The sequence below is a fragment of the Podarcis pityusensis genome, assembly GCF_964106645.2.
Source record: "Podarcis pityusensis genome assembly, chromosome: 2".
Lineage (NCBI taxonomy): Eukaryota > Metazoa > Chordata > Lepidosauria > Squamata > Lacertidae > Podarcis > Podarcis pityusensis.
Window position 1 is genome coordinate 109,826,000 of NC_138029.1, and position 11,581 is coordinate 109,837,580.

Below are 11,581 nucleotides of genomic sequence, written 5' to 3' on the forward strand. Positions count from 1 at the left end.
TTCAAGACATCCATTATATAAGTCTGGGAGGAACCCTCTTGGCTTCCTGCTTCATCCTGGTGACCTTGAAAGGTCCAAAGAGCCTCTGGCAATATGCTTGGGCCACTCAGATGGGCAGCAGAGAGTGAAGGTGATGGTTGTCTTGGGCCCTTTCAGGCATAAAGTGCTGATTGTTAGGACAGATCCAAATGTGCTGAGGAATCAGCTGCATGCTGTACAGAATGTCGTAGACCTCAGCGGATGCCTGATGCTATCTTATGAGGGTTTTCTGTTCAGCTCCAGGTTTCAGTTGTAATAGTAAGATGTGCCGAGCAGGCAACTCTCAACCAGCCTACAGATGAAACACAATGGGTGACTTCTGGCCAGCCCATATTCCCGAATCGTTGTGTTAGCAGCTTTCTTTTGTATCTCACTGTTGCTCACAGTGGAATGAATGATGTGCACAGCCATGTGTTTCTGTTCTCCATGAGTGATAAATAAGTGGTCCTTTGATATTGCATGTATCTTCAACTTTACTCAAAGATGTGGGACACGGAGAGACAGCAGGCTAGCAAGACAGACTCTGATTCCTGGCAATCCCATGAACAGATATTCTGGCCACCTTCATATTTCTTGGAGCCAGATAGCATCCAATAGGAGCTGATGCTTTTAACTGGCGAGAGGTGGAAGGTTGGCTGGTTAGTCAGTTGACTGAGGCCCTTTTATTTTGGAATCTGAGTGCCAAGACTTGGAGAAACAGACTAATATGGTACGGTTACGTTAATACTTCCAGATGCTGACTGGGCTCATGTGATTTGTGTATGGGATTCTATTTGAACCCTGCCATATACGATGCAAGAGTGTTATGCAGAATGGAGGATCTGCTTTGTTTGTTCTGACCTGTCGTATTCTTGCCTGTGTCTTCTGGAAGCTGGAGGGGCCCAGAGAGGGAAAGGAAATGCAGCTGAACACAGAAGTCTGTTGCAAAGCATGGGATATGACCCATATAATTAAGATTTCCTCAATTTTGAGGAAAGGAAAATATGAGGTACAGTGATTTCTTTTGTGATCAAGATACAGTAATTACACAGGAGCCAAAATAGAATACAGACCGCAACTTCATTTTTAAATTTTATTGAAAGAAATAATTGATGCGTAAGGTACAACAAATAATACAAACTATTATTTTCGCATTATTACTGCACACAAAACCAGCAGTGATTTTAACTATTATTATTGAACTCTATCGTGGTTGGCCACCTAGAACTCCCACCAGTCCAAACTACTTAAAACTTTGCTACGTTCCAGTCACATGGCAATGTTGAGGAAAGAGAACAGAGAACATTTGAGTTCTCCAACCGAGGAGAGGTTGGGAAGTACAGGGTTCCATGAGCTCCAGGAAGAGAGGAATTGTCACCATCCCTAGCACAGGTTATTGTATTTGATAACATCTTCTGTGATTTGCCAAGTTCAAGCAGGGATGGGGAGTGATAAAGAGACCCACAAATCCTATAGACAGTGCAAATCACTGCTTGATACATGTCCATCAACTCTTCAAGAAATGACCCATTCCACCCCAATACCTAAGTCAATTATGCACTTTTGCAAGAGGCACTTACTTTTCAAAATATCAGACAATGAAGGAGTGCATAAATGAGTGAGCACAAATGAGTGGTCCTCCTCTCGGGAGCAGGAAGGAGAAGCACAGTTGTGAACTGGATGAGTGTTTGATTAACAAGTATGGATAGCCAAAATGCATTTAATACCATTCTACCACAACATCTGATGTCTAAACTGGAAGATCTGGGGCTTCCGTTATCACTTTGTGGGTGGATATTGGACTTTTTGTCAGACCGCCCCCAGAGGGTTCGGTTGGGCCCTTATACCTCTAGTATGCTTAGGACTAACACAGGAACACCACAGGGATGCGTACTCAGTCCGCTCCTTTATATTCTCTACACGTACGATTGTGTCGCTGCTCACCCTAGTAATAGGGTTGTCAAATTTGCAGATGACACAACCGTGATTGGGCTCATCTCTGAAAGGGAGGGTGAAATGGACTATAGAGATGAGGTGGAGCGGCTGACAGAGTGGTGCAGAGCTAACAACTTGCTCATAAATACAAGGAAGACAAAGGAGCTTGTGGTGGACTTCAGGAGACAGAAGAGCAATGTCCAGCCACTTTTGATTGATGGGGTCTGTGTGGAGAGGGTAACAACGTTCAGATTTTTGGGCATTGAATTACAAGAGGATCTGTCCTGGAGTGTCAACACAAGGGGGCTTGTGAAGAAGGCGCAGCAGAGACTGTACTTTTTGAGAATTCTAAGGAAAAACCATCTTCCGCAGAAACTGCTGCTTGCCTTCTATCACTGTGCCATTGAGAGCGTGCTCACTTATGGCTTATGTGTGTGGTACGGAAGCTGTACTACCCGGGACAGGTTGGGGTTGTGCAGAGTTGTTAAGGCAGCAGAGAGCATTGTTGGCTGCCCACTCTCCACCTTAGAGCAGATTTATGCCACAAGGTGCCATAGGAAGGCACTGGACATAGTAAAAGATCCATCGCATCCTGGTCACTGTCTCTTCGAGCTCCTGCCGTCGGGACGGAGATACAGGTCGATGAAGACAAGAACAAGCCATCTTAAGAACAGCTTCTTCCCCAGAGCGATCTCGGCCCTGAATGGGAAGCCTGGACTTTGAAAGTCATCTAATCTTCCTTGCTGTTTTATACTGTATTGTTTTAATTAGTGTTTTTATAGTTGACTTGATTTTGTGTGGAGTGCCCTACCTGGGTGGATGGAGCAGCCAAGTAATTTCGTTGTCCCCGAGAGGGGGCAATGACAATAAAGATATTATTATTATTATTATTATTATTAACTATGGACAAACGCCGGCTCCCTCGGCCTGTAAAGCAAGATGTGCGCCGCAACCCCAGATTCGTCTGCGACTGGACTTAACTGTCAGGGATCCTTTACCTTTACTATTATTTAAGGCTAGGAGGAACCTTCTTGGCTTCTTCTCTCATGCTGGTAAGCTTGAACGGTGCAAAGGTAAAAGGTAAAGGACCCCTGAACGGTTAAGTGCAGTCAAAGGCAGCTATGGGGTGCAGCGCTCATCTCGGCTTTCAGGCCGAGGGAGCCGGCGTTTGTCCCCAGACAGCTTTCCGGGTCATGTGGCCTGCATGACTAAACTGCTTCTGGTGCAACAGGACACCGTGACAGAAACTGGAGTGCATGGAAACGCTGTTCACCTGCCCGCTACAGTGGAAACTATTTATCTACTTGCACTGGCGTGCTTTCGAATTGCTAGGTTGGCAGGAGCTGGGACAGAGCAACAGGAGCTCACCCTATTGGCAAACCCAAGAGGCTCCATGGTTTAGACCACAGCACCACCGCATGAAGCCTCTGTGAATATGCTTGGGTGGCCCTGAAGAGGAACAGGGATGCGGGTAGTAATTCCTTAAGATTTTAGGTGCATAATGTACTGATTTTTCAGACAAATCAAAATGGGCTATACAGAATGTCCCAGGCTTCTATGAGCTCCTGATGCCAGAGTAGATTTCTCCACAGCCAATCAGGGCCTAGGGGCATATTTTCCCAGAACTAAAGGGTGTATGTGAACCCCCCTTCTGCTACAATAGTAAGTTTTTGCTGTTCCCAGTGACCCCATAACCAGAAAGAATAATAAAATACTTGCTTCTTAAAATTGTTAATCACTTTATCTTGCCCAGGAAAATCCAAATCTTGGTAAGTGTTTTTGGTGTTTAGTCAACCAGCCAACTACAAATTCACCTAGCCATAGTATCACCTAGTCCACATCTTACCCACTTCTCCTCAAAACTATCACTGAGGACTTTGTTTGTTTTCCATACTCTGTGCATTGGTATAGAGACAACTAAGACCATTAGTAATTCCCTCCAGCTGCTTCCTTCTTTTGCTTGCTTGCTCTTTAGTTTCCTTGCTCTCAGTTTCCTTTTTTTTTTTAATGATATTTATTAAGAATTTTAGAATTACAGAAAAAACAAAAAAGAAAAAGAAAGAGAAAAAACAGAAGAAAAGAAAAACAAACCACAATCAAACAATACAAATTGATAAAAATCAAAATCAAAAATTTTTGGAGGAATTAAAAAACCTTTTAATGAGGGTGAAAGAGGAGAGCTCAAAATATGGTCTGAAGCTCAACATCAAAAAACGAAGATCATGGCCACTGGTCCCATCACGTCCTGGCAAATAGAAGGGGAAGAAATGGAGGCAGTGAGAGATTTTACTTTCTTGGGCTCCATGATCAGTGCAGATGGTGACAGCAGTCACGAAATTAAAAGACGCATGCTCCTTGGGAGAAAGGCGATGGCAAACCTAGACAGCATCTTAAAAAGCAGAGATATCACCTTGCCAACAAAGGTCTGTATAGTTAAAGCCATGGTTTTCCCAGCAGTGATGTATGGAAGTGAGAGCTGGACCATAAAGAAGGCTGATCGCCGAAGAATTGATGCTTTTGAATTATGGTGCTGGAGGAGACTCTTGAGAGTCCCATGGACTGCAAGAAGATCAAACGCTTCCATTCTTAAGGAAATCAGCCCTGAGTGCTCCCTGGAAGGACAGATCGTGAAGCTGAGGCTCCAATACTTTGGCCACCTCATGAGAAGAGAAGACTCCCTGGAAAAGACCCTGATGTTGGGAAAGATGGAGGGCACAAGGAGAAGGGGACGACAGAGGATGAGATGGTTGGACAGTGTTCTCGAAGCCACAAACATGAGTCTGACCAAACTGTGGGAGGCAGTGGAAGACAGGAGTGCCTGGCGTGCTCTGGTCCATGGGGTCACGAAGAGTCGGACACGACTAAACGACTAAACAACAACAAAATGTTATAATTGACCACTGTAGCTAAGTCCACAGTCTGTCTGTTGCGGAAGGTTGCTTCAAGCAAACCATGGTGAATATTGAATAAAGAGGTCATCTGGAGGAGCCCTTGGCTGAGAACTCCTCATATCTGAGAATTTCTAATTGTATTGGGGTTGAATCAATAATAGTCAGTGAGATGCCCTCCAAATGTTGCCAGACTGGTCTCCACCTCCCAGCGTCCCCATGCATTCATTTATTCTTTATTTTGTGATGCCAAGTGTGTGCACGGCCGTGTGTGAGTAGATCACATGCAGGTGAGGCGGGTGGTGCCTGTATCGGGAACAAATGGCATGTGCTGTGTTTGATGCTGAATAGAATATTCCAAAATAAATCCGCTATCTATTTCAGATAGTTCTTTTTCTCTGCCTGCATTTGGACATCTCTTCAGGTATCCCTATCTCAGTTTGCATGATGGTTGCGGCTATCAAGAAGCAGGTTTTTGCCTGTGTTTGCACACATTTAGACACCACTTTGAAGCCAGATGACAGACCGGAAGCAAAATAGAATACAGACCACAAGTTCACGTGCAAACTTTATTTAAAGAAAGCATTGAAGCATCTGAGAAAACAATATTGCAAGATATTACTCTCATGCATGCAAAACTAGCAATCGTTTTAACTATTATTAGCGAACACTATCATGATTGGCCACCTAGAACTCCCACCAGTCCACACTACTTAAAAGCTTTGCTATGTTCCAGTTACATTGCAATGTTCAGGAAAGAGAAAAGAGAACATTTGAGCTCTCCAACCAAGGAGGGGTTGGGAAGAACAGAGGGGTTCCATGAGCTCCTGGAAGAGATGAATTGAGAATCCAAAGGACAGGACCCAGGAGAATCTAGATGGAAGTATCTCCAGCCCCTTACCTGACCATCCTGACTGACTGTGTGGAATGAGATGTTCTCAGAATGTAATTAGGAGCTGAGAAATCATCAGGGCCCTGCCAGAATTAGGGCAGATGCCTGTTATGCCAAATGTACGATCCCTCTCTAGGAATGGGACTCATGATCATTCAGAGTTTGCAGAGAATCATGAGACTCAGACAGAGAACAGACCAAGATAGAAAACTGTCCTATGACCTGAGGCAGATGGTTTTGCTCACGAGCGTGCAGAGACCATCCAAGTTCGCCCTCTTGTTTAATGAATCTCGTCACCATCCCTACCACAAAAGCTAATATTTTTGATAACCTTTTCTGTGGTTTGCCCAGTTCTAGCAAGGGAGGGGAACTCTGGCCTCTGGGCATAAGGAAGCATTCAAGTCGTCCCCATTTGGCACAAGAGGCTATTTCAGAAGACCCCCACCCTAGCCCACATCCACCCTACGCCTGACTTCATATGAGGTCAGGTATGGGGAAGGTAAGAGTAGACAGTGTAAAGCACTGCTTGGTAGGTGTCCATGAACTCATCAAGGAACATCCCATCCCACCCCCTTGCGGAAGTCAATTGTACACTTTTGCGGGGAGAAGTTACAGTGAAGGAATGCATAAATGAGTAGGCACAAATGGGTGGTCCTCTTCTCTGGAACAGGAAGGAGGAGCAATTTAGGAACAGAATACAGTAGTAAAATCAGTCAAAACATGTCAGTTTCACAGCACAACGTTTTCATTTTAGTTTTATCTGATAGTTCCATTCCACATGCCCTTTTCATATGATCAGGGCCACATTCTTTGAAGGCTTTCACCAATTCACCAGTTTCAACTGGAGAGAGATAGAGAAGTATCTTTGTTGAGATTAACCAGTCAATGAAGATAATTTTATTGTATTAGTCCAAAATCCATACCAAAAGAGAGGACAAAGGTTACTCCTCATCCAACTCTGATCTACATTTACATCTAGAACAGGAAGGAGGAGCAATTCAAGAACAGAATAGTAAAATCAGTCAAAACATAAGTCAGTTGCACAGCATGACAATTTCTTTATTTCTCCCTTGACCTTTGCTTCCTGTCCACATTTCTCTTTCAAACGTTCAGTGCCACAGTGTGTGAAGACTGAAAGCAATTCACCAGTTTTACCTGGAGAGAGAAAGGAAAGTTTTGAGATTAACTAGTGAATGAAGGGAATTTTATTGAATAAGAACATAGTCTGTTCCAAAAGAGAAGGCGAAGCTTATTCTCCACAGAAATATATATTTTACATTTTAAACTCAATCTTTATAAGTAAACTCAAAACCAGGCATAGGCAAACTCGGCCCTCCAGATGTTTTGGGACTACAATTCCCATCATCCCTGACCACTGGTCCTGTCAGCTAGGGATCATGGGAGTTGTAGTCCCAAAACACCTGGAGGGCCGAGTTTGCCTATGCCTGCTCAAAACAGAACTTTGGAATTATTCTGCTAAAATGTCAACATAAAAACAGAATAAAATTAAAGCATGTGAAAGATACATGTCCAAATAAAAGAAACAAATATAATAATCTCCACCACTGTTGTCTAGGATAGATCCCAAATACCTTTCCCTCAGACTGGAAGTCTTTACTGCAAAATGGACCACTTTCCAAGTGGCATTCCCATTAACTTCCTGTAACAGTAACCTTACTTTTCCTGTCCCTCTCCAACATTTCATCTTCTTAAGTAGTCCAATTTTTCTAGAAAAAGAGGTGCAGGAACTCACCATGAACTCCTCTCTTGTTGTCTTAGAATGGCAATGGCGACTATCTGAGAGGTGTCGGAACTGAGTTCCGGCAAGTTCTGGCTGAAAAAAAGCCCTGTTCTTAAGCAAGGTCCCCATATGCAATGCGGTTTAATACAAAAATATAGCTGGCATCCAAGGCCAGGAAGATCTTCCAGTACTGCTGCCCCACAGTTGCCCAGTCTGTCTTGCTGTGATATGTCCATGAATCTCCCCAGCTGCACAGTTGAACCCATGTGTTCAAAATGGAGTTGGGGAAAAGCTTTCTAATACTCTATTTTAATTGGAAATGTCCAGTATTTATCATATCGCTGCTGATACTTTCCACCTGCCGAGTGGTGCACAGTGTTTGACAAGGAAAGGACAGTCTTGTCATTTGTTCATTGACCGCTTTGTTCATTACTAAGTGAATTCAGAGCCTGTCCGGAAAATCTGAATTGTTGTACAGTAGCAGATTTATTGTTCCCTAGTGAAACTTGAGGCAATTCCATTTATTGAACATTCATCTTTATTTGCTCAAGGTTACATGATATCTGTGGCAGCCTTCAACGAATCTTTACTCAGAGTATAGTGACTGAAATTAGTGGGTCTAACTTAGTCATGTTTATACATTCAGTATTTCTGAGTAAAACCTAGTTGAATACTACCTCAGACCCTCACTCTCTTATCCATTTTTATTATTAGTTTTACCACATCACGAATCCACAAGAACAGGAACAGCAAAACATTACAATACATAAGTTGTCCCATTTTCTTGATTTTGATTGCTCCAGTATATAATATTAAAAATATGCCCCTTTTCTCTATAAATAGGGTATTTCATTGCCCTTTTGGACCATTACTATGAGCTTTAACTTAACCATGCAAACTATGAAGCCGCTGGGAGAGATCATCAGGGGGTTTGGACTGGGTGTCCATCAATATGCAGATGATACTCAGCTCTACCTCTCTTTCAAATCAGAACCAGTGAAGGTGGTGAAGGTCCTGTGTGAGTGTCTGGAGGCGGTTGGAGGATGGATGGTGGCTAACAGATTGGGGTTGAATCCTGACAAGACAGAAGTACTGTTTTTGGGGGACAGGGGGCGGGCGGGTGTGGGGGGTTCCCTGGTCCTGAATGGGGTAACTGTGCCCCTGAAGGACCAGGTGCGCAGCCTGGGAGTCATTTTGGACTCACAGCTGTCCATGGAGGCACAGGTTAATTCTGTGTCCAGAGCAGCTGTCTACCAGCTCCACCTGGTACGCAGGCTAAGACCCTACCTGCCCGCGGACTGTCTTGCCAGAGTGGTGCATGCTCTAGTTATCTCCCGCTTGGACTACTGCAACGCGTTCTACGTGGGGCTACCTTTGAAGGTGACCCGGAAACTGCAATTAATCCAGAATGCGGCAGCTAGACTGGTGACTGGGAGTGGCCGCTGGGACCACATAACACCGGTTCTGAAAGATCTGCATTGGCTCCCAGTACGTTTCCGAGCACAATTCAAAGTGTTGGTGCTGACCTTTAAAGCCCTAAACGGCCTCGGTCCTGTATACCTGAAGGAGCATCTCCACCCCCATCGTTCAGCCCGGACACTGAGATCCAGCGCTGAGGGCCTTCTGGCGGTTCCCTCGCTGCGAGAAGCCACGTTATGGGGAACCAGGCAGAGGGCCTTCTCGGTAGTGGCGCCTGCCCTGTGGAACGCCCTCCCAGCAGATGTCAAAGCAATAAACAACTATTTTACTTTTAAAAGACAACTGAAGGCAGCCCTCTTTAGGGAAGTTTTTAATGTTTGATGCTGTATTGTTTTTAATATTCAGTTGGAAGCCGCCCAGAGTGGCTGGGGAAACCGAGCCAGATGGGCGGGGTATAAATTATTATTATTATTATTATTATTATTATTATTATTATTATTGTAGTGATAAAGCGGGATATTAAATCCCAACTCTTCTTCTTCTTGTCAGAGCTTGGCAAGGGCCACACCATTTCAAAAAGTGTTGGAACCATGTGATCATTGTTGCTGTCTCTGGGAAGCTGTGCTGCTGATAATATGCCACAGAATACTTACCAAAAAATTAACAAAGCCACTTCTGAGCTGGAGAAGCTGGGCCGGGTCACGCCCTCCCCCATGTGCACGAGGGAATCCTCGGCCGCGTCATCTCCCTTGCCAGCCAATTGGCTGACTCGGGAGGCATGGCCTGCGCTATTTAGGGCTGGCGTGGCCGAGGATCTTCCTCTTTCGTTGCTCCAGCTGATCCGGTTTCCCATCCCTCCAACCTCTTTGAGATTGTTGTGAACTTCGGTTGGTCGCCGTCAAGGGGCCTGGTAGGAATTTTTACCACTTGGCCAATTGGCTCCAGCCATTTGGCTTTTCACCTCCCTCGTAGCAAATCGTCACAACTCCTCGGCATTGGCAGTTAGGCATTGGTAAGGGTATTGTTATGTAGATGAGAGGGAGGGGAGGAAGCGCCATCACCTTCCCCCACACCGAAGGGTAGTCCGGTCAAGCATTCCGGGGGGCGTTGCCCTGTCCAAAGCCTATGGAAGTGTGGGCCTAAGGCACGCCCCCAAGCGGTGACCCCAGGGGAGCTCCTAGTTGATGTGCATCAGCAGGACTCCCCCTTCTGGCAGTTAACCCTTTCCGGTCTTCATGCATTCGGGCTGAAGCTGGATAGTCAATAGGACTAATGCCTAAGCCAATACCGCTCATTTCTGTAACCAATAAAGTTGTGGCCGATTTTCGCCCATTAACTTAAATCATGGTGTCACGTGTCTTTATTTCCAGTGGGGGGAAGCGGAAACTCACCACGCAACTAAGGGAATGCACGGGCATCTGCTGTGGCCAAAAGGGGAAGCTTTGTTTACACTCTGCAGAATAGTAAATATGGAATACAAGGCTTTGTTTTCTACATTGAAGCGTAGCATAGAAAAAGGAGCAATGTCAACAGGAAACATTCCTTACCCGAAAAGCTTTCTATCTTCATACAATATGATCCCTCACATGTCACATCATGGTTTCTGCAAAACTTCACATCACCTGGATTGCAGATTCTGCATTTCACAGCATCTGTTGTAAGAGACATCATTTCATTTGAGGAGGGACGCGTCAATCTTCAATGACCTAACCCACTAAAATCCTGTTGGCCCACATAGCTGTCAGAATAGGTCCCACAACAGCAATAGCACAATTCTTTTTCTCTTGGAAAGTCAGACTATATTTGCATCTCTGTATATAGCATAGGATATGGAAATTGTATGCAAATTTATGGCAGGCTCCTGTGCCCCGAGGCTAGCAACACCTTCCACCTAGACAGATGGACCTTCTTTCTTGAAGATGGCACACTCTGAATCGAAGCAATCGTCAGTCGGGTTTTCTGTGGATTGACATTTGTATGGATTCAGCTGAAAGTAGCGAGTTTTCCTGAAGAAAGTGGGGGGGGGAAATGGAAAACCCCTTGGCCCTTGCCTCAAAAGCACAGGGTGAGCAGCAGTGTGCATGAGCCCTAAATCTCTCCAACTATACACATGCAACAAGAGGTGGGTGATTTGATTCACTTCTACAAACATAGGGAACTGCCTTGTCTATTTTGCCCCATTATCAGGATACTCCACGCTCTTCTCACTGCAACGTTCAACTGGAGATGGTAGGTAAGGGATTAACTTGGGGCTTTCTTCACGGAAGGCAAGAGCTCTAACACTGAACTATCACGTCCCCACTTTAGGAGGTATGTATTCCACTCTTGCAAAAGTACATCCCCACCAGTTGCTCCTAGATTTAATCTATGTAGAAGAGTGGTTTATTCTTGCTTCACCTGTTCAGGGACAGGAAGTGGGGACCATACTTACCTCCAGTCCTGAAGCAAAGCAGAACGCAGAACGTAAGTAGCCAGACCTGAACCAAACGTTGGCCGCGGTTCTCAAGAAACAAGCTCTGCCCCATCGGAAAACCTTCTTGTATGAAGCCTTTTTGCTTTTGAAGGCTGACAGCTGAGAGACGGCAGGCTTTCAGGGCAGATCAGTATTAGTTGCTCAAGCTCTGGTCAGGAACACGCTGCTTAGTTTGAGGAGCCGGCTTCAAGACGTCCATTATATAAGGCTGGGAG

General features: G+C 45.0%; 1 long non-coding RNA gene across 1 annotated transcript; it reads right to left on the minus strand.

Annotated features, from left to right (window-relative positions):
• Positions 1-5,268: 5,268 nt before the first annotated feature.
• Positions 5,269-11,581, minus strand: LOC308470175. Its single transcript, XR_013982218.1, has 3 exons — positions 11,325-11,581; positions 10,441-10,545; positions 5,269-6,888 (listed from the first exon to the last, which is right to left on the minus strand). It is a non-coding gene; the product is annotated as an uncharacterized lncRNA (long non-coding RNA).